Source organism: Vanessa cardui, chromosome 2, assembly GCF_905220365.1.
Source record: "Vanessa cardui chromosome 2, ilVanCard2.1, whole genome shotgun sequence".
NCBI lineage: Eukaryota > Metazoa > Arthropoda > Insecta > Lepidoptera > Nymphalidae > Vanessa > Vanessa cardui.
The window spans coordinates 2,033,752-2,058,227 of NC_061124.1; the positions used below are offsets into that span (position 1 = coordinate 2,033,752).

The following is a 24,476-nucleotide window of genomic DNA, read 5'->3' on the forward strand; positions in this document are numbered from 1 at the left end:
AAAATTACGCAACGGATTTTGATGCAGTTTTTTTTAAGGTTTTTGTATATAATACATGGACAATATAGTAAAGAAACACTGATAATTTAAGAAGTTTTTAATATGATGTCGTAAATAAACAAATTTTGTAGTATACCATTATATATCATATCAGTATTGCATCCGTGCAATGCCGGGCGGGTCGCGAGTATATAAGCTACGCTTATCAGAAAATCTAATTGGGTACTATCAAGATTTGTACATACAAATCTGTTACATAAACATGACCACCTAATATAATTATTTATATACCAACATCCTTTGACACGTTATAGCATTAATAAACTTGGTTTTGGTTACAAGTCCGAAGGGATCTCCGACAATTTTTATTGATCGCAGTAATTACGTCCCATGCACTAAGCGTGTTTGAATTATTAAGGGGATTGGGAATTCCAATAAAGGTACGAGGAATTCAATACACAAAGGGAAACAATACAGTGTAGCTTAAGTCTAAGGCTAAATAATATAACATAAGACTTTAGGTACAGGATTTGAGACGCTTTTCAGAGAATAGGAATACTAATCAAAGTACTTTTAATTAATTTTCGATATTATCTCTGGTTAAGACAAGGAAAAAATAAGAGATCTAGGTATACCATTTTTTATATCAGAAAATATTGGTTTAGCAGATAAATTCTGGTCTATTATAAATTTATGTACGTATACCCGAGGACTAAAAGTTACAGTTCACTTGAGACAAAGTAACTTAAATATGATATATAAACAAAATATTACATTTCATTCAATGTCAAAGAATATGTAAAATCGGGGAACTATGAGGATAGGATAGGATTCCGTTTTAAAAGGAACTTTAACGTCAGTCTTCGAGGCAGACGCATGTTTTTGTCGCTTTATAGACACCACCTTTTATTGTATGCAGGTGAAAGTACAAGTTGATATGGCTTAGGGCCAGACTATCCACGGAAAACCAGTGAAGACTAACACTATTTCTAAACTGGCTTGATGCCTCTTACGGGCTTCGGGGCGTAGTTCCTCTATTGTGGTGGTAAAAGGTCGGTATAACGCGATCTCAAAGTCTGGCGAATCGGGCAAGCGGAATCATCTTGCACTCTCACTCACACACTCACACTCTCAAACATACACACCAAAGATGCTGGATAACAATCTAAAATAATTCATAAAATAAATAACCCGATTATTGATAAACTGGCCGAATACCATCCACTATCTGAGATGTCTAAAATCCCACGAATGCATCGATAAAACTTTTAATTAAAAAACAAACAAAAAGCATTAATATAACACAAATAAAATTATAAATAAGGTAACAATGGTACAGATAGCACGTTTATGAAGATTTTATAATAAAATGTCTTATATAATCAGTTCGTTTTCACCGCTAAACCGCTGAATCGATTTTCATGATATTTTCGAAGCAAGCTGAACCCCAATGACGGATATAAGGCAATGTTTTTTACTTTTTTAAAAGGTAATGATGTATTCAATAATAAAAAATTAATGTTGGGGGTAAAAAGCATTTTCATCACAAATTAAATTCCAAATGGGGCAAATTCAAAAATTTTACGTATGTATTGGTAACTTGGTTCATTAATTTGGAAATTCAGAATATCGCAATGACAGTCGACCAAATTGACCGAAACGATAAATAAATAGTAAAAATACTAATAAATAATATGCTATTTTCATTTATTCAATACAAATTCAGACAAAGAAATTTAGGTCGACAATAATAACTCGAGTTCAAGGATTTGTCTCAGCACCAGTTGTTTCGGTCAGGTGGAGCGAAGTGTCGATCGTGACCTCGTTCACTAAAAAATATTTTTATAGGCAATGAATTTAAATCCACGACTGTTAACTTTGGTAACGAACGATAACTCAATAATCAATAGTAATATTTTAACTAGAGTAGTGTGGTAGTTAATCTTTGATTTAATGTATCTATTTTATCTTTGTCTAGCGACCCTCCCCGGCTTACAACAATATATATACAATGCCTCTTACTAAATGTAATACAGAATGTCTTACAATGTTGTCAGTTTCAATCATTATCTACTATATTGTGCATGTGCTGTACATATTAGGTTGGGGAAAAAGTCTTTCATACATACTATAATCGATAGTATGTATGAACTTGTAATAAAATCTCTTTGGCTATACCATTTGTATCTGGCTGGTTTTGGTATCATTAAAAAGTTTTAATTTTAAAGAAGGCACTTCCAAATTCAAATTAGGAATTTGTGTGATTTTCATTTGTTTTTGTTGTTGTTAAAATGAGTGAATCTAAAGAAGAAATTCGATACATTTTAAAATTTTACTATAAAAAAGGTAAAAATGCAACTCAAGCCGCGAAAAAAATTTGTGATGTTTATGGACCTAATGCAGTATCTGTGAGAGTAGCGCAAGTTTGGTTTAAGCGTTTTCAAGCCGGAAATTTTGATATCAAAGATGCATCTCGCTCTGTTCGCCCTGTTACGGACAAAATTGATGCCATTTTTGAAAAAGTGGAGCAAGATCGGCATATTAGTAGTTACGATGTAGCTGAAGAACTGGCATTTGACCACAAAACGGTTTTGACTCATTTGAATAAAGCTGGGTACACAAAAAAGCTCGATATATGGGTGCCTCATGAACTCACTGAAAGAAACCTAATGAACCGTGTACTCATTTGTGATTCTTTATTACGACGTAATGAAACCGAACCATTTTTGAAGAAGCTGATAACTGGTGATGAAAAGTGGATCACATACGACAAGAACGTGCGAAAAAGATCGTGGTCAAAGGCCGGTCAAGCTTCACAGACTGTGGCAAAACTCGGATTAACTCGCAACAAGGTAATGGTGGGATTGGAAGGGCATCATTCATTATGAGCTGTTACCGCCCAGCAGGACCATCGATTCAGAACTGTATTGCGAACAATTGATGAGATTGAAGCAAGAAATTGAGAGAAAGCGGCCAGAATTGATCAACAGAAGGGGTGTGGTTTTTCACCATGACAACGCTAGACCTCACACATCTTTAGCCACTCAACAAAAATTACGAGAGTTTGGCTGGGAGGTATTAATGCATCCGCCGTATAGTCCTGACCTTGCACCTTCAGATTTTCATCTGTTTCGGTCTCTGCAGAATTCCTTAGGCAGTGTCAGGTTAACATCACGAGAGAACTGCCAAAACCACTTGTCGCAGTTTTTCGATCATTTTAATTTTATGCCAATCAACGCAATTTAAATAAACAAATAAGTATATGATAAACTATGAATTGTTTAATTGAGTTCTGAAATTGACAGCTCCAAAACAATTTAATTGTGGAATTACCTGGAACTTTGGCGAACAGACCAACAAAGAAGCAATATGAGTTTTATATAAAACTAACTGTCCTTCCCGACTTTGTATGAGTAAAATTCAGGCAAGGATAGACAAACCAACCCAGAGTTAGCAAAATAAAATTATAATTTCAGTTGCCTTGGTTATACGTTAAAAGTAAATTATTTGCCCATACCGAAGTCGTACGCGTCAACTTCATATGTAATTTCCGCATTCACACTTCCCACAGGAAGTGAGTCACTTCAATAAGTTGAAATTTCAAATTCTTTTTTAAATATTCAAGGCATTTTTGGTGTCAAGATTGTTTTTATAACAGACAATGAAGGCGTTGCTTCATAATACACTGGAAATATACCCGAACTGATTTTTATACGTTATCCACCAATGGCAAGTAACTCTTGAGGAATGTTTTGGTGAATAATGTATTTTAATTGCTTGAAATATAACAATGATTGTTGAAGATGTCAGAAAAAATCAAACCGAATGTAAGCTTTCCTTTATGTGTAAACATTTTGTAGATCTTAATTTTAAACGTTGCACGATAAAAAGTGTTGTCAGAACGCGTAGCTAGTTAATATACAAGGAGTAATTAAATCAGAAAAACCGACCTAATGTTACAAATAGTATTTCACAACAGTAAATATGGATTTGAAGTTAATTCCGCATATTTAAATATGCGTCACACGAGTTCGGAGTTTGTAACGTTATATCGATGTAATTTAAGTTTACTTGTTTTAACTTTAAGCTGAATAAGAAAATTTTGAAGTTGAGAATATGGCAACAAATTAAATTCTTACTTAAAAGTGAGACTGGGATATTAATTATTTCTATAATATTCTGTACTTGTAAGCATGCTTAGGTACCACCCACTCATCAGATATTCTACCGCCAAACAGATATACGTATATAGTATGGTTGTGTTCTAGTTCAAAGGGTAAGTGAGCCAGTATCACTATTAAGAAGATGACGTCTTAGTTCCCAAGTTTGGTTGCACAGTGTATGATTGATAATTCTCACAGTGCTACCATGTACCTTCTAATGAGCCGGTTGCCAGCCTATATCATAAAAAGAAGAGTTTTTCTTGCAGATACTTAAAAATAATGTAATTATTATTAAAGTTTTAATAGTCTTGTTCCAGATAAGGCGATCTTAAGTATGTATTATCTTTTTGTTTCCTCTTAATTAAAAATATGGCGTTAGCGATGGGCCGTAACGTTTAATTATCTTTGCTAAAAAATATTTCAATAAAGTTTTTGCGCCATTTATTTGTTGTGAGTTGAGTACATATTATTTAAAATGTAATTCGGAATGTTAGGTCACGAGTCTTGAAATTATTTTGAATTTAAATTTGAACATTTTATGGTTAGATAAATAAATCTAATGTCTAATGGATGTGTAATAAATAAATATATGATATTAACAATTTTTGGTAAAATTTTATGATTACACGTAAAATTTGTTATTTAACGTGCGATATAAATAATATATAATGATTAGAGACGGAGATAAATAGATACGCTACGGATTAAGGACTTTGCAACACATTAAACGCGTTATAAGATTCTTATAATAAACATGAGCGAGGCCGCGGGCATGAGCTAGCTGGTTTATTACATACAGCTTTAACTTCAAGTCAGCAAGTCGTTGACCCTAGATGTAACACGTCTATTATCAGCGATCTCAGCCTGCTGTAAAAGAGTTCAACGCAATTGACTTGATAAGAAATACAATTTCATCTTCATTCATTCAATTAAATCTTATTCATTTAGGTGTTTCTATTATTATAAATCTGTTTTATTTAAGGTTATAAAAAAGGTTTTATATAGTGACATACTGAAAAATCATCAAAATAAAGAAACATTCAGAGCATTTAAATGAATACTAAGCTGGCTTCACATCGTGGCTCTGTGAATAAAAAAAAAAAAATAATTGAGCTGATCTCATTTACACAATTATCTCTTATACCTCAATTATTTTTATTTAATTTTATTATTCTTATTTCATATATAAGTACATTTTTTTAAATACATATAAAAACTGAATTAAAATCGACTACAAAGTTCTATTTACATATTAGTGATGCGTACAAAAAGATAATGTTTTATAAACTGCGTTGATTATCACGCATATTAAGTGCTTTATGTTATTGTACCTAATAAAATAAATTGTCAGTTGTCAGGTCTACGCGGTTATATTTTAACTATTGCCCTTTTGGATTTAAAAACGTCATCCACAATGGGAGGAATTACAGATTGAAGATGCTGGAAGTAAAGTTCAGGACTCAGAATATGCACAACCTTACTCCTCTTTGAGGCTAGTCCTTGGCTTTCGTATGTCGTCAAGGTCGGAAAGAGCCGAATCAGTAAATCAGCTAACCTTTGGCCACTATTTTTTCGGCGCGTTATCAACTTTGACGGTCTATTCACAGTTTTTTTTAATGAGTAATTTAAATGGTCATATATTTTCAATTCGTATGAGTGAACGTTACTCGAGTCGAGATGGCCCAGTGGTTAGAACGCGTGCATCTTAACCGATGATTGCGGGTTCAAACCCAGGCAAGCACCGCTGTTTCATGTGCTTAATTTGTCTTTATAATTCATCTCGTGCTTAGCGGTGAAGGAAAACATCGTGAGGAAATCTGCATGTGACAAATTTCATAGAAATTCTGCCGCATGTGCATTCCACCAACCCGCATTGGAACAGCGTGGTGGAATATGTTCCAAACCTTCTCCTCAAAGAGAGATGAAGCCTTTAGCCCAGCAGTGTTTGTGTGAATTTACAGGCTGTTGTTGTTGTTGTTGTTGTTGTTGTTGTTGTTGAACGTTACTGCTGTTCAAAATGTTGACTGTAAAATAACCCAGTGTTTAATTGTGTGTATTCAGCTAGTGTTTTACAGGTGACTAAGTTCTAGCCGACTTAGATTGCGTGTGCTTGAATAAATTATATTTTGGGTTTACTTAATACGTATTTTTTTTCTAAAAGTGAAAAGTAATTTGTTTTAATTAAGACCTAGAAATACTCGAATAAATCCAGCTCATGTTTTATAAAGGCACTTTAATTATATGTTTCATTATATTCTATGTTACATACTACTTTTCGTAACACAAATTGTTTTTCCGCTATCTTTACCTAAAACGAGTTATTCGCACCGCGATACCACAGCGCTTTGTATCAAAGACTAAACAATTAAGTTAAATAGCAATTAAATTATTATTTATAGCTACACCGTGAGAACATCTTCTTTAAAAAATTAAAATCATTATATACTTTTTTTAAGTAGATAGACTTTTACAAGCACTTTTGAATCATCATTTAACAACTATTTTAAGTGAAGCTACCTACCACCGGTTCGAAAAGTAGATCCTAAAGAAGAATCGACAAGAAACTCATTAGTTACTCTTTTTCAAAAAGAACGAGATATTTACATTTTATAAATCGTATTTTACCTACTATATTTTGGATCTTTCGAAGCGTTAAAAGTGACTACGTAACTATATATCATTATTAATATCATAAAACATCATGTCACTAGCACGATTGTACAATTTGTAGCTGAGTTTTGTACATACAATGTTATAGTATTAACTTAGAATTTGTATTTAAAGAGTCTATAAGAAAGTACGTATTAACGTACCGAATAAAATATTTACAAGAGCTCTCACCTGTGAATTCACGCATGATCTTTGACTGTTCGGTCGCAAGCCAACCGGCGTCGACCGCGGCGCCATATTTCTCAGTCCAGTTAGAATCGGCTTGCGCGCTGAACGTATCAAAATGGCTGCTTACTCTATCACGATCGGAGACAAAATTTTCGACCAGTGTTTTTAATTTGTTCTGTGAATATAAGAACTTTGTGGTGCAGTTTTTTTTTAAATTTTAATATTCTTTTGTTTAAAAAAATTCTTAAAGATTATTTAGTTTAGTTTTAAGTTCGTGAAAAAGTTAAATTGTTACGATTTGTATTGTTTTGTGTTTCACACTGGAGTCTGATTGGGAATTATATTTGGAGGTAGGTAAAGTGATAATTAATTTTCTATGGAATTATAATTTTAAGTTGGCTTGTAATTAAATGACGACGAGGAACCGTTATACGCGGTTGTTATTCTAGCGGCATACCATGTAATTTATTTTTGTTATTTTCATTCGTGCTGTACGATTTTATCGCATTTAACGATACGATAGCATTTTAACAATATTTTGAATATATAAATACTTGTAACCTATTTTAAAATAACCTTTTTTTTAAATAAGTTTAATAAAAAAGCTAGGGCCACTATATTTTTTTTTTTAAGAAAAGTAAAGTTACATGACAGTACAATGATACAGATAATTAAATACAGATTGTGTCATCGTCAGTGATCACAAAAAGAGATGTCGTACATCCGGTGCGGCAACACTGTGACATGATAATATTGTAACCCAGACTAAAACGTTAGATTCAAATTTTAACTTTTAAATTTTTAATGTTTTTTTTTTTTAATTTCTCTGACAAAAATTTTTAGACTACGGCTGATTACAGAAGAGACTTTTTATTACGATATGACACAAAGGATTATTATTTTCGTAGTACGACTGCTGTACAGAGCCTGAACGAGAAAATGCCTTTGTTCTTATTTAACAAAAGTCAGACCTAAAAAAACAAATAAAAACAACACTATATTTTGCTGTTATTTATTCAAATAATTTTAGCAGTACCTAGTCGAAATCCGAACAAACATGAATTGTATGTTACAAACATTTTTTTCTATTTTTATTTAATCTTCAATTGTACTAAACAAAAAAGGTAAATAAATCACTTTATGAACTTTTTTGTATAATAAGAAATACTTGAAATATTTTAAGAAGAGAGAAAAAAGTATGAATATCTGTTAATTTTACATGTAAGGATTTCATTTCTACTGCTTTGCGTATTTTATTATTTTTAATCCAGTTAATGCTTTCAATGCTCAAACTAAAATAAATTCACCCAAGTAATATAAGATATGAATAATTTGAAAATTACACTCCTGAAGTTTGTAATTTATAGGAATACGTAATTGGATTTCGCCGTATTCATATTAAGCCATCCTAGTATATCCAAGCAAAGTACCACAGTCACAACGGATTTTTAACGAAAATTCTATTAAATCATTTTAATCTTAATGTAAAAAGAGAAAAAGTCAGCCTGTAAATTTCCCACTGCTGGGCTGAGGCCTCCTCTCCCATTAAGGAGAGGGTTTGGAACATATTCCACCACGCTGTTCCAATGCGGGTTGGTGGAATGCAGATGTCGCAAAATTTCTATGAAATTAGACACATGCAGGTTTCCTCACGACGAATTATAAACACAAATTAAACACACACATATATATATATATATATATTTCAAACTCAGGCAAGCACCACTATATATAGTGGTGCTTGCCTGAGTTTGAACCCGAAATCATCGGTTAAGATGCACGCGTTCTAACCACTGGGCCATCTCAGCTCTTAATCTTAATGTAATTAAAAATATTTAAAATTTATAACTTCGATAACAACAGCCTGTAAATTTAGTTAAGGCCTCCTCTCCATTTGAGGAAAAGGTTTGGAACATATTCCAGCACGCTGTTCCAATGTGGGTTGGTGGAATACTCATGCGACAAAATTTCGTTCTTCACTGACAAGCACGAGATGAATTATAAACACAAATTAAGCATGAATATTCAGTGGTCCTTGCCTGAGATGAACCCGCAATCATCGGTTAAATTGTACGCGTTCTAACCACTGGGCTATCTCGGCTCTAAAAATATATTATTTTTTTGTTATGAGTTATTTGTTTTTTGTTTGTTTTGTTACACTTCTTTTTTTAAAAAAATTAATTACAGATTTAGTTTAGTTTACAATTTTAGTAAAAACAAAATTATTAGCACAACTACCGGCATGCAAATTTAATAACGTAACGTTAAAACGTATAACAATCAATTAATATAATGACACTACGTAACACATTATATAACAAATCGATTTACACATAACAATAATAATAATACATCAACATAATTATAATCGCAATAGGGACTCGTATTCTATAATATTACAATCATTAAATTGATTGATTGAAAACGGTCATATAATTACAATTACAACAACAACAACATCTTAACCGACGCAGGTGATCACCACTGTATGTTCATGTGATTTATTTGCGATTATACTAGTTCATCTCGTGCTCAGCGGTGAAGGAAAACGTCGTGAGGAAACCTGCATGTGTCTTATTTCATAGAATTCTGACACATGTGTATTCCACCAACCCGCATTGGAACAGCGTGGTGGATATGTTCCGAACCTTCTCATCAAAAGGAAGAGGAGGCCTAAGGCCTCCTTTCCCCTTGAGAGGAAGAAGCGCTACGCGCACCTTCTTCCCCCGCCTCAACAGGCGCCGCTGGGACCAGGGAGGTCTCAGTACCCCGGGCGTCAACCCTAGGTGTTGGAGGCCCGCATAGGCATGCCGACCTTTAGGGCGTCACGGTAGTATGCGCAAGCGATCCCGTGGCGCTCGTCGAAAGACAGAGAGGGTACCGCTGGGTTGTGTGGGTAAACCCGGTGGACCTGGGCGCACTCGCCGTCCAGGGAACCGGGGTGTAGCACCCCCCCACTTTCCATCACGTGGGGGAAGCGTGTAATGCGTTTTTCCAGAGAAAAAATATAAAAAAGGCCGCCTTTCCTCTTGAGGAGAAGGTTTTGGAAGATATTCCACCACGATGTTCCAGTGCAGGTTGGTGGAATGTATATTTGGCAGAATTTCTACGAAATTAGACACATGCACGTTTCCTCGCGATCCACATCCTTTCCTACACCGCCGAGCACGAGATGAATTATAAATAAGTAATTACAATTACTGCTTCTTTATTCTCCGATGTGACTTTGATCAGAATTTCTATAAACGTCACAGGAATAACGGCCTTACACGTGGCCTCACACAATTATTACGAAGATTATATTCTAACTCGTCGGTCTTTGAAACGCAAAATAGATGTAGGCGAATAAATGTGTAAAATATGATATACTACAACAAAATATTCGCATCCTTAGATATAATCCCCCGGTACTAGTGCACGTGTGGAACGAATACGGGTTTAAGGCTTTTATCTCGTTGATATGCGAAAGCCTTGAAGCTCAGTGTACTACCTGGCGATTTGATGTATAGTATAGTATAGTCATATTAGGGTTGTCTATTACCGAAATTCCTTTTTACCTCAAACACGTACTATTTTCGGTGTATTGTTTACCCCTTCCCTATGGCATCGTCATATTTTATTAATCATAGAGAAAGACTGAAACTGTGGCTTTACCTGCATCAAATTTATAAAACTACGTATAGTACACAAACCGTCAACCATCATGTTACCTCCTCGAAATAAAATAAATTAGTCTATTATTCCCCGGTACTCAATCTATCCTCACACTAAATCTAATCTAAATCGTTTCAGCAGTTTAAGTATGAGGTAACAATCACTTTTACATTTATTATTTGTATAGATTATAGAATTATAATAAAAAGCTATGATTTTATGTTGCAAAGCGAATGTATTTTGGTTCTCGTGACCGCAATTGCATATATGTATATCTTTGTATAAATATAATTAAGGTATGTGTTTATAATACATCTCTGATTAACGGCTCGACTGATTATGATGATATTCATTCTGTATCTTGATTGATATGAAACATTTTTAGTATTGGGTCGCGCTTTCGAAGTGAACGTAAAAACTTTTAATAAGACATTTATAGATTTTTGAGATCTATACAAAAAATACTGTGATATCTTAGGACCTTTTTATAAATACCTTACTGATTTTTTTTAATGGACTCAATGATAATTTACTCTTGGTAAAATATATTTTTAATGAAATGTTTTATGTATTTATCGATAATACTTTCGCAATTCGTTTCTGATGATTCGTTTTAGAAATATTATGATTTATTTGAGAAGAGAAAACCTGCGGGATGTGGTATACCAGGCTTTAGTTCACTAAAGGCCTTTAGATAGGCTGTCGAATGTTTATCAACTCAGTGGTAAAAATAGCTCAGTATAAAAGCCTTATTTACAGTGCGATGTCGGGCCGGAAGGGTAGTCTATACCTTATATTATGTTATAGTCTATACCTTATACTATGTTATAGTCAAGACCTTCTTAGTAGAGCTCTGTCTATGTAATATTCTAGATAACACCCATCGTAGATTCGACAACAAAGTGTTGCAGTGTTCCGATTTAAAGGGTTAGCCGGTGTAACAAGAACAAGGGACATCAGCTAAGTTCCCAAGTTATGTTTTCCTTACTTGTTCCCGATGTTAGTAATGTTTTCCTTCCAGCACCAGCGTCTAGTTATCTGATTTTATTATATTTTATATAAAAATTAATGTAATGACTTTTAATGTTTAAACGGGCAAACGTGAAATATTAATGCCAATGAAAACGAAATAAAAGAGTTTTCTATGCTTTACATTCATTGTAGTTATTATCCTGTCTGCCTTATTGGTCTTGTGTATAGTTTATAGTGCGTGGGTTAAGGTCATGTGCTATGGTTACAATCTTGTTAATAAAACACCACTTATTCTCAAGACAATAATTTGACTTTTTCCTTTATTTCTGTGTGGAGAATGGGGACATTTGTTTTCCCTAATATGGGGATTTTCGCTAAGATTTTTGGGGAATTAGGTGAATACACATTGGCAAACCTGGTGTATTTTTTTTTTTCGAAATATGTATTGCTGTTGGCCCTATTGGCCTCTACAGCGTCACCGGGTGGGGTAGGTGAGCTATATGCTCAGGCCTAGTGATGGGAGCCCACTGAAGGGCTCAGAATACGCGCATCCTAAGGGTGCCTCGACTCCAGAGAGGAATGACGTGTGCATTCAACGTCGTACGCCTTGGCGCCGACGTGTCGGTAAATAGGGACCTCGACCCCGCCGGCGGGGTCGGTGTGTGTTGTCTGTACCTATCTGGGTAGTGTTGTCGGCAGTTAGTCTGTCGACGGGATCGTGTAGGACGTGCTTAGGACGCCTACGGATCGGATAGGGTAACTCCAAGGGGCTATACTTGCTCGCCTCGGATATATTGATATAAGGGGGTTCGAATGTTGCGACGCTTTGTCGAAATATCTAATAGAGAGGTCTTTGAATAGCTTAGCTATTGACTCGACTTTAAAGTCTCTGTGGAGGTCAACGTTACGCATGTACCACGGACAGCCCGAGGCAATGCGTAAGAAGCGGTTGAACCCCTGGTGTAATGTGTAGTTACTTCTCTTAAATAATTCCATTTGACAAAGGATAGCGTGATTCAGAAAAACGAATAATATGAATCACGCCATCTATTGATACTTAATAAGAACTAAACAAATGTTTAAAATTTATACACACACATTAGTTTTCAGCTAAGAAAAAGATCTGTGGTTTTTCTGTCAAGATATGCTCAGAGCAGAATTATTCTTTGAGTTGGTACGGTTAATGTTAGTGCTTAGTTAAGCACTAACAGCCGTCTTTCGATGTTTGAATTCTAAGGGTCGTGTCAGATATCCCGTCGAATTATGAGAGTGAGGGAATAGGGAGGGCACTTGTTGCTTACGCATAAACCCGTGGCCTGAAATATATTCTGCGTGGGCGGCTGTCGGCTAATCTCCCTTTGTGAATGACCGTGGTCGAAATCGGTCAGGAGGTCATGAAAATATCTCTTAGAGTGTGCTCATACATAACATATTACCAAATGAATAATTCCATTTTGATACAATTTCAAATTTTTGTGAGATATATTTCTTTGTTTTTTTTTTTGTCCACTGATATGTTGTCCGTGACTTTGATTTATCTTAGAGTGTCTACATGTTTTTATTACCCGGCAGCATCACAATTTGAATTTCTTTACAGGATTAAGAACAACAACAACAGCCTCTAAATTCCCCACTATCCCAACATCTAAGGCCTCCTCTCCCTTTGAGAAGAATATTTGGAACATTTCCACTAAGCTGTTTCAATAAGGGTTGGTTGAATACACACGTGGCGGAATTTCGCAAACATCGGTTAAGTTGCACTTCTTCTAACCACTGGGCCATTTCGGCTCAGGTATTCATATGCAAAGGAATAATTTAAGGACTATTTAAATTGCGAACATAATTTCCTTTTATTGTTATGGCAACAATAACATAACAATCGTAACTGTATCGCATGTGTGTCAACCGTAGCAAACTCACAAAAAACTATAAAGAATAATAGTAAGCGCATTTCATTCAATGTATAGCATCTCTTTATGCTATAAATAAATCTTTTAACATTTTAAATAGGTCAGAATCGAATCTATAATCTTGCAAGTCACGATCCAAGCCCACTACCGTTAAGGTATTGAGACTTTAAACTAGTAATTTATTGAAGTGAAATGCCTTTTTACTCGGTTAGTTACTGGTTATATTACATTTTCCTGTTACTTGTTTCGTTTTTATACATTAACGGCTATTATTGTTTTGTTGACGGGGTGTGTTATGTTAAACATTGCTGTCTTCTTTTATTGAATGTCAAATCGCTGGTGATAGAAAGGGTAAGCAACGTTTGTATACGTTATTATTAGTTTGTTTCAGGTTGTACTCTGGTTGACGCATTGATCGATTACGTACTCGTAACTCTCCTATGTACCAATTGCGAAATCAATCGTAATGATTGTGCACAACGATAAGCTATGGAACATGAGTGTTATATCTTTAAATTATTTAAGAACAGTGTAAGTGCCATCGTATGCCAGTGTTTTCATCCATTGATTCTGGCACTGAATAATTATATAGGTATTAAATTTTGACGTTATCATTATATGTTTTATAAGATAAAAGCGACCCGCCCCTTCTTCGTACGGGTGCAATACTGATACTAAACATATTACAGGATTTGTTTATTTGTGACATCATGACTATATTGTCAATGTATTGTATACAAAAACCTTCCCATCGTATCATTATTAAAAAAAAACTCACCAAAATTCCTTCCGTAATTTGAAAGGTCTAAGCATACATGGGGACAGACAACGGTAAGCGACTTTGTTTTATACTATGTAATGATTATATCCCTTATAATTTACACTACAGTGTTATATGTCCTATATTACATAACCAAATGTCTCGGAAAGAGAGACTTGATTATATTTTATACACAAGTTTTGTTTAAATTTTTAATACCAACTTTGAATTCCAATACAGACGTGTTACTTCATGCACTTTCAACTTCGATTGTATTTCTCTCAAGACAGTTTATTAATTACAAATGTTGTTAGTATTTAAGTCCACTTACTATAATGTTAACAACAGGTGATATATTTTAAAGTTGTTGTCATAATGTTTAACAAATGAACTGGATCAAGGTTTAAACTTTCAATGTGTATAGATTAGATGTATTGTACCTAATATATTGAAGCTAGTCCGCATATAGATTTTTTTATGTAAACAAAATGATTGTTTATTGATAGAGTATTTAATGTAGGGCGACCTCAGACCCGCTGATCCGACGACATTCGCAGGATCGCCGGTAGAAGCTGGATAAGGGACGCAGAGGACCGAGCAACGTGGCGCGTTTTGGGGAAGCCTATGTTCAGCAGTGGTCAGCAGTGGGCTGATGATGACCATTGATAGAGTAATTAAAACATATGCTTAAGTGATATTTTACGGGACTGTAAAGCGCTTCGTTTCGTAACGCTTTTCTTTTAGACAATAATTATACTAATAATGCATAAAATATATAATATAATCAATACAAGATATTATTAATAAATGATCTTTCCTTTCAGTGTCGTATTATTATTAAAATAATTACTTAAGCTTTTCTCAAGTTCAACAATTTCAATATTAAATAGTTCAACTTAAATTAGTTTAAGTTATCACTTCTGTCGGTCCCGAGAGGCGCAATTTTTTTTTTTTTGATCGACAAGATTCGAACTTAGGATTTTGATATCGCCGGCCATATATTTAGCCACTAGACCGACCAGTAATATCGTGCTAACGTATGCTAATGCATGTTAATGGGAATAAAATGACATCCATTGCGCATTTTTAGTGTGTTGTTATTATTATTTTTTATTAAAGCAACCGTTCTACAATGCGAGAGACTCGCGTGTCGCATCCACTAGGCACATTTTTCACGGTACAGATTTCAAAATTTTAATGCGATGTTATCACGAGGCCGCCAGACCATTAGCGAGGACAATACCGAGACTCCATTGTGAATAAAATGGTTTGAAAATCGTCACGGACTTTTCAATTAATATTCGTTTTCAAGTTATATACTTAATGTTTATGATTTCGAGTGACTTTTACGTTAGAGAATATTTTCGTATTTAATATCGCATTTAATATATAAAATAATAACCATTTATATATATTAAAAAAAGACCCAAGATGTCCCAGTGGTTAGAACGCGTGCATGTTAACCGATGATTGCGGGTTCAAGGCACCACTGAATATGCGTGTGCTTAAGTACATGTGTTTAATTTGTCTTTATAATTCATCTCGTGCTCGGCGGTAAAGGAAAACATCGCGAGGAAACCTGCATGTGTCTAATTTCATAGAAATTTGCCACATGTGTATTCCATCAACTCGCATTGAAAGCAAAGGGTAAGGAGGCCTTAGTCCATCTGTGGGAAACTTAAGGCTGTTGTTGTAACATTTAATTCCGATCCAGTGTGTGCGACAATTTAATTTTAATCTAATATTACGCGGTAAAATCCCGGTCAATTAATGTTCCACGTGGTTAATTTATGCTCATAATTAATCTGGTAATCGGCGCTGAGGAATAACATTAACGTATCCACTACCTCGCGTTAAAGGAGCATATTTAAATTCTAAACTTTAATATTCCCAGCTATGGGATATCTACGGGCAGTTATTTTAATTTTTATTTCCTAATATTGAATTCAATCGATCATAAGATCATTACCAAAATTGGCTTAATCGTCTTTTTTTTTGGATACTTACCCAAGTCCAGAGGTTGTGATAAAATAAGGTGGTCTATTGTGGTTCAGGTTCAGGTAATTGAATAGTATAGTAATTCATCGGTGTGTCTGACTCATTTAAAGCAGAATATTTTGAGATTATTAATCCACGATCTTCAGTTAATATTGTTTCCAATTGAATATATCAATAGACAAAAATCTCGTCAAAATTCCAAACCTAGATGTCAAAAACCACAACAGCGCGATTTCTGCTTCGCAAAACCTCTCTGGGGAATCAGCTTTCTCCGGCGGTTTTTCCGAACCGATACGACCTGGCAACCTTCAAGAAAAGAGCATACTCCTTCCTTAAAGGCCGGCAACGTACCTGCAAGCCCCCCGGTGTTGCAGATGTCTTTGAGCGATGTTAGTCACTTGCTAACAGATAAGCCTCCTGCTCGTTTGCCACCTATAACATAAAAAAAGACAATTAGGCTAACCAAAATTTCGTATGATTCTCTAAAAGTTCATTATTATCCAACCATGTAAACGTTAATTAAATGTTTTGAATTAATAATCAAATTTTATAATACCGGAACTCTTTGATTAAACCTATTAAAGCGCCCTTCAATGTTTCCAAATGAAATATTTAACGGATATTAATTTTCCTCGAACAATGTTTTAATTTAGACAGCTTCGAATATAATACAATTTGAACAGGTGAGATGAATAAATTTGCCTTAAAGATTCTATTGATTACAGGTACAGATACAATTTATAAAGTAGTTGACATTTCGTAGAATTGGTTTAAGTCAGAGTTTTTCTTTTCGTAGTGACAGTACTTATAGTCTTTGGTGGCCTAACAGCGTCACCCGAGTCCGGATAGATTTTCGTCACTGTCGTTTTTTTTGACATGGGGGTTGGTTGTATGATTTAAGAATTTATGTCCTACATTACCATCAATTGAGTTATAAACTGTAACAGAAACCTTTTTAATTAAAGAATTAATTGTACACATAGACTATGTGCTGATTTGTATCATATTAAAAGAAAACAGCACACAAACTAAATTACAAGCGTCTGTTTATGTCTAAGACAGCTGTATGATGAACCTGATGGTATAAATATTTGTCAAATAATAAAAATTTTGTCAAATAATTCTATTCTAGAGTTTTTAGTACATTATCATCTAACCATCTGCGTCCATAGATGATTTGCGTCCATAGATGGAAGGAAAGGCCTGAAAGGAATATAATCATTTTCCATGCACAGTCAACTATGGAGTCGAGATTGAAACGATATTAAACTCATGTCTGTTTAACACAGCCTCACTAACCTAAATTGAAACTGAACCCTACATAGTGCACATAAAGGCTCCTGATATCACAGAACGAGATGTACCGTCAAAGCAAGTTAATCATTTAATAACACTGCTGTAATACTGCATTTGAGTTATAGAAGTCTTTAAGGTTTTATTTTATTTATGTACAAAGTGAGCTAAAGGCCCCCTTTGAAGAGAAGGTTTGGAGATCGTTCAAACATGCTATAAATGCAGGTCGATGGAAACAACACGTATGTAGGTTTCCTCGCGATCACCTTTGCATTTATTTCTCCCTTCCATTATTAACACAAATAAAGCTAATTACAGTAAGTACTTTGATAGCCTGTAACTCAAATTACATATCAAATAGATAACTCACTATAAAATAGACTAACATACGTATTACATTGAAGTAATCATGTGCAGTTATTTATGTTTACACTAAATACATAAATACATATACATAATGTGCAATAATAAATACATAACAGCTATGTAAAAACTAGTTGCGAATGAGATCGTTTACCCTCGCGTTCGAGTTAACAGCGATATTGACGTGTGTGCTGTGGACCGTTATTTTACTCAAACAGGTGCAATAATCAGACACCGGTGTGAAGCTGTGAACGAATCATTTCATTCACCTCTCGTCAAAGTCTGTTTCAATGGCGGGAGTTGAGATAAACAAATCTTAAATTTACATATGTATAATGCTAATAATCTGTATTATACACTATAAACATATTTGGTTACTAATATATTTGTTTAGGATACAACGCTAATCCAGTTAGGCAAATAGTTATGTTAGCTTTGAATTTCCGATATCAACTTTATCGCCTTTAGTTTTTTTTCTAAAATTCCTAATACTTTAGCTTATTATTACATAGTATAAAACAAAGTCGCTTACCGCTGGTTGTCACTAAAGTAGGTAGGCTTAGATCTTTAAAATTACGCAACAGATTTTGATGAGGTATTTTTTAATAGATAGAGTGATTCGAGAGGAACGTTTTTGTATGTAATACATGTTAAATATAGTAAAGAAACATTGATAATTTTAAAAAAATATTGTTTGATTCCTAAATAAACAAATTCTGTAGTATATTTAGTACCAGTATTGCACCCGTGCGAAGCCGCGGTGGAAGGTAGTTTTAAATAATGATCAATAACGTCATATAAATTAGATGTTAAAGTTATTATGATATTAAACAAAAAAAACCTATTAACGATTACCACTAACAACCACAAGGACTAAACTATTAGCTTTTTTCTTAGTGTGGCCTTTGTGTAAGCCCATATGGGTACCACCCACTCATGATATATTCTACCGCCAAGCTATTAGTATTAATGTTCAGTATTGTTGTGTTCCGGTTTGAAGGGTAAGTGTACCAAAGTACCAAACTACATGCACAAGGGACAAAACATCTTAGTTCCCAATGTTCGTGGCGCATTGTTGATGTTAGGAATGATTAATAATTCTTACAGGTACGTGTACATTTGCCCCTCCACCGAACAATATCTAGGTATCTATTGACAGCGATTTGCTAAATCCACAGTCGATTTGCCGAATTGACACCCCTCTTAAGTAAAACCGAATCCATCAATGTGGTGAGCAATTACCCACAATGTTGTTCCTATGCGTTGTGATGTGGATACAGTGTAGCAGATTTTTGAAGTGGTTCTCTCAAAATATTTTCCTTCGCCATAAAACACGAGTTAAATAAAAAATAACATATTAAAATAATTCTGTGGTTCTCGAACCTATCTTTGTCAACCTGTCACAAATCATTTAGTTTTCTGTTTTTCCCGATTCCCTATAATCACATTTCCGTGTATATCTAATGTTATTAGCGTAAGTACTGTAATATATATATCCAATATGGAATAAGGGCTTACTATATTTAGACGCATATAATTGCAATATGGCGCTGACCATCCGCTATACAAGATTACGTTTCTAATGGCATCGTAGCTATTTAAAACGGTATAAAATGGTTGCTAATATTAATATGTTATTCTCTTTATCATTTCAACATTTACAAACGTACGCTTGAATGTTATTATATATATATATATATTAATAGCTGTGCCCATGACCTCGTACGCGTTTGAATTTAATAAAAAAAAAAAAAATATTGTAGCCTAAGTTACTCCCTGTTATATAAGTTATCTACCAGTGAAAGTCAGGTCAAAATCGGTCCAGTCGTTCCAGAGATTAGCCGGAACAAACAGACAGACACACAAAAAATTGTAAAAAATATTACTTGTTATTACTTTGGTATATTTACCGTGTCTACATACGTACATACTCATTGAGTGAAAATTTTTTTAATTTTATTATATGTATAGATTTATTGCACACCAATACTTGCTTAAAACTAAATCTGATATTTGTTTTGATAAAAGTTGCATGAGGTGCAACAGGCGGCCTTATCACTAAAGCGATCTCGTCCAGAAAATCTTTCGCCTGAGGATTGTTTATAAAATGAATGTGGGAAGAAAAACAATTATTTCAAATATCGAATAAGTAATATACCTACTGCATATATTATATAATACTGTAATACACACATAACTATAAATATTAATATATACACACTGATAACTATCTCATATAATATATGTAAGGTTATTTAAATATAATGTACATTATAATAACATATATCGAATATATACAAGAAAGAAATGTTTATTAAGCACATACATACAGACACGGCATGATAATTAAGTTTTTTTTTAACAAATAGTAGTAGTGCTCCAAATTAATTAAGGAATTACTTATATTCCTATAAAGCTTTAATAATTTTCGTCCCACTCCTAGGATGACCATAGTCCAAGGGGATCGATTCTGTGACTTTACATCGCTAGGAAATACCTTACCATACCCTTGCGCTATTAGGAAATAGCTCTTAAAGTAAGGCCAAAATGTATGTAAGCGACGTCACATAGTTTCTGTATGTGTCTTTGTTTGGGCCCGCTCTTGTATTCTCTTAGACTTTTGTCAACTTACGCCATTACAGAAATATTGATGAAATATGAATATTTTGAAAACAGAACCCATTATGCTTAAGTTAATTCATTTTAAATGGCCCAAGTCATTTATAACGTTCTACATTTTATGTGGTGACTCGAAATTTTAATGTATTTTAACGCAGGGAATATTCTTTATAACATTATAAATTGTTCGAGTATAAAATTATTTATGTAGAATAAATTGTTAAACTTTGCTAATTAGGACGCTGAGACTAATTTTATTTTAAGTGTCATCATAAGAGCCTAATCGTCTAGTGGACGAATGACATGAATTAAATCTTAAATTTTCTTTGGTGGTAGAGCTTTGTGCAAGCCCGTTTGTGTAGGTACCACCCACTTATAAGATATTCTATCGTAAAACAACAGTACTCAGTAATATTGTGTTCCAATTTGATTTTATTTTATTTCTATGTTGTCTTGGGTTTGGGTGTATGTGGTACCGTCGTTACTTCTGATTTCCATAACACAAGTGCTTCAGCTACTTACATTGGGATCAGAGTAATGTATGTGATGTTGTCTCATATTTATTTAAGATTCCGATAAAGAATATGCCGACAGGCACAAGAGACTAAATATCTTAGATCCCAAGGTTGGTGGCGCATTGACAATGCAAGGAATTATTAATATTTCTTACATCACCATTGTCTTAGACCGGTGGTGACCATTTATCATCAGGTAGTCCATATGCTCGCTCGTCAACCAATACAATAAATAAATTGGGCACAATTCTGGTCAAAAAGTTAGAATGAGGAATACAAATCTGAAATATTAATATATGATCATGTATGCCATAACACATAGCAGCGTGCTTCAGCTCTCCTTTACAAGATAAGTGGCTTAGCTCGGGTTCTTATATATTCTGTTCAGATGATATCGACGTCGAAGTCAGAGCAGTGAAACATGAGAGAATTCACGAGTCTTTAAAATGTAGTAAAGCGTTATCGTCTAGAGTCTAGACGGTAAGAATAAGGTAGGATTTTGTCTCCAGCGCATTTGTATAATAAAATCTTTTTTTTAAATTTAGTAAAATTGGAAAGGTGTTGACCTGAGTGTGTGCCTTTTCGAGGTTCAATATGACACTCGGCGATAGATAATATATTGTGATAAGGTTCCTGAGTAGTTCTCGCCGATTACATAGTGACTGCTCGTTGCAAGTACACTGTGTCAGTTATGAATAGTCTAGATATTTTATTACAATATTTTTCTCGTAAACAATGTACTTACCTATGACATAAATTATAAACGTCTTAGTAGTTGTCTTAAAGTCACACCTTTGTAATTCAATAAACATAAACTTAATGAATTATTACAATATTTTACAGTTCCTGTAAAGGCAAGTTTACCTTTGTAACGGGTTGGTTCCAAGATCTTCTTATTTGATATCGATGGAAGTGGATGCCTGGCACTCAGCCAAAACCACCTAATTGGTAAAAGCATTTTCCAGTTTCAGAAACGAGACAAACAGTAATTTTAAATTAAGAGATAATATCACATACTTAATGCTGTCAACAAAATTACATAACTCCTTTATTTCTTAAACTGGGACGTATAAAGCCGGGTGCACATTCGATCTTATCGTATCGTATCTCCGTCAAAGGGGTAACGGGCGACGTGTATCATGATAACTAGTTTAGCTGCGAAATTACACGGGATCATTATGTGCACTCCAAATCAATACCTTAGCGCGATTAAATATTTAAAAAATATTATAACCCACTGAGATGACAATTTAAAAATCGAATGTTTGAATTCGATTTTTAAATTTATTTTATTTATAATTAACTAGCGACCCATCCCGGCATCGCACAGATGGACGTAAGCTTTTTTTTGCTTTATTCCTACATGTTTAATAATTGTCGTTCTATTTTAACTTATTATCACAAACCTTAATAAATTATGTACCTAAACCTTCCTTATGAATCCCTTTGTCTATTAGTAATAACCGCATGAAAATCCGTTCAGTAGTTTTTGTGTTTATCGCGAATATACAGACAGACGCGCCCGGGAGCTTTATTTTATAATATGTAGTGACAACGGGCAAGTGGTATAAAGCAAAAACGTTATATGCATAAGAACTACTAAATTGAATTAGAAAAGTTTTGTAAAATGAATATTTAAAAACGTTTGTAAAAGCGAGTTTGAATGAATTAATTCGAATTCGAAAGCCATTAAGTAAATGAATAAATTGACTCACAAATTAGTATTCATCCGAATTTACTTGAAACGTAACAATTTTTTCAATGGTTTCGCTATTGTATAATCGAATTGGATTCATAATTAAATAAATATAACCGTCAAAAATCATTATCCCATTGTTGGAGATGTATCAAGATATATTTAAGCAATACTCACCTCTATGTTCATTAAAATAAGAGCTATCGTATTTGAATTTGCGTACTAAAGTCACCAGACTTTAGTACTAGTCGAATCTAATCGAATTATTACCGAGCTGCCGTCTGTCTGTCACGACTCACGTCAATACAATAATCCGTATTAATTGGTCAATCATAATCAATACATTTTAAGCTCTATCTCTTGAAACACAAAGCCGAAATCAGCTTAAATTATTCCACATATATCAGTATCAATTTTCATGTACCAAAATGTGCAAGCGATTGTGTATTTTATATCTAAGTGATAAAATTGAATATTGCATGTAGTTTAATCTGGTATGGTGTCGAAAATCTTTTTAACATTTAAATGTAACTGTACTAGATGGTTATGTTTTAACGAGGTGCAATATCGACCTACTTGATATTCTCTTGAATTAATCGGAAACTGATACGGATAGATTAATAAAACGTTTAAGATTAACAGTTTAAACGTAAGGTGAATATTGTTATCGTTTGGTTTTTACGACCGGCGAGATGTAATTTAAGATGTAACACACGGGTCTTACGAAAAATATCGGTTGTATCATCCAGGTACATATCTCTTAGTTGTCATGTTCTTATATTTGATATTAAAATTCACCTCGAATAAAGGTAATATCTTATGGGTACATCTCATCATCTTCTATATACAGGGTTGTTGGTAATTCACAATATTCTCGTTAGCGGGTAATAGGGTTATAAAAAATGTGGTAACTCAAAAAATTGGTTACTTTTGTATTATGCATATGGCGTTTCAAATTATTGCAAATAGTCACCCCTATTACATAACGCGATACGTAGAATTATAACCAATAGCCCTGTATAGGGGGTATGAAAATAAACAAATCTTATATTTAGTTAGTTCAGCTATATTGTGCCCTACTAATATGTTTGTAGTAGTTCTTGATTAATGTATTTTTTTAATGTATCTTTATTTATAATACACTTTTCCACTTGACTACTTATATCCACTTATATGGGCTTTAATTTAACATTAAATGTTTCGATAACAGCTTTTCAAGGTTCGATTCGCCATTTTTCTCAAATCTATACTGAATATCATAAATTGTTCAAGCTCTCGATCAATGCATCAATTCGTCGTCAAATGTTAATATATAAATGTCAAATTTTAATATAATATAGCTTATGTCTTAAAACTGGAATAGTCTATAGAATTAAACTACGAGTGTTTTAAAACTTGACTTTTACAAATACAGATGTTTTTTAAGTCTAATTAGAGAATAGGCACTTAGTTCATTTTTGTAATAATACATCTATACTTATAGTAAATTGGAGTGTCCGTTTGTAATATTAAAATAGCCCTTTTTGTCTATCTGTCTGATTGTTCCGGCTAATCTCTGGAAGCCCGATTTGGACGGCACTTTCAATGGCAACTGATATAATGAGGAGTAACTTAGACTACAATTTTTTTTGTTAAATTCAAACGCGTACAAAGTCGCGGGCACAGTTAGTAACTGATAAAAGTTGTAATTATATC

The 24,476-nt window shown here is 33.9% G+C and overlaps 1 protein-coding gene across 5 annotated transcripts in view; it reads left to right on the forward strand.

Moving 5' to 3' along the window:
* The first annotated feature begins 7,089 nt into the window (after positions 1-7,089).
* LOC124537272 overlaps positions 7,090-24,476 on the forward strand; it is a 210,827-nt gene continuing 193,440 nt past the window's right edge. For all 5 annotated transcript variants that reach the window (XM_047114055.1, XM_047114088.1, XM_047114073.1 and 2 more), the window contains exon 1: positions 7,090-7,351. The gene's annotated coding sequence lies outside the window, so the exon portion shown is untranslated. The remainder of the gene's footprint in view (positions 7,352-24,476) is intronic.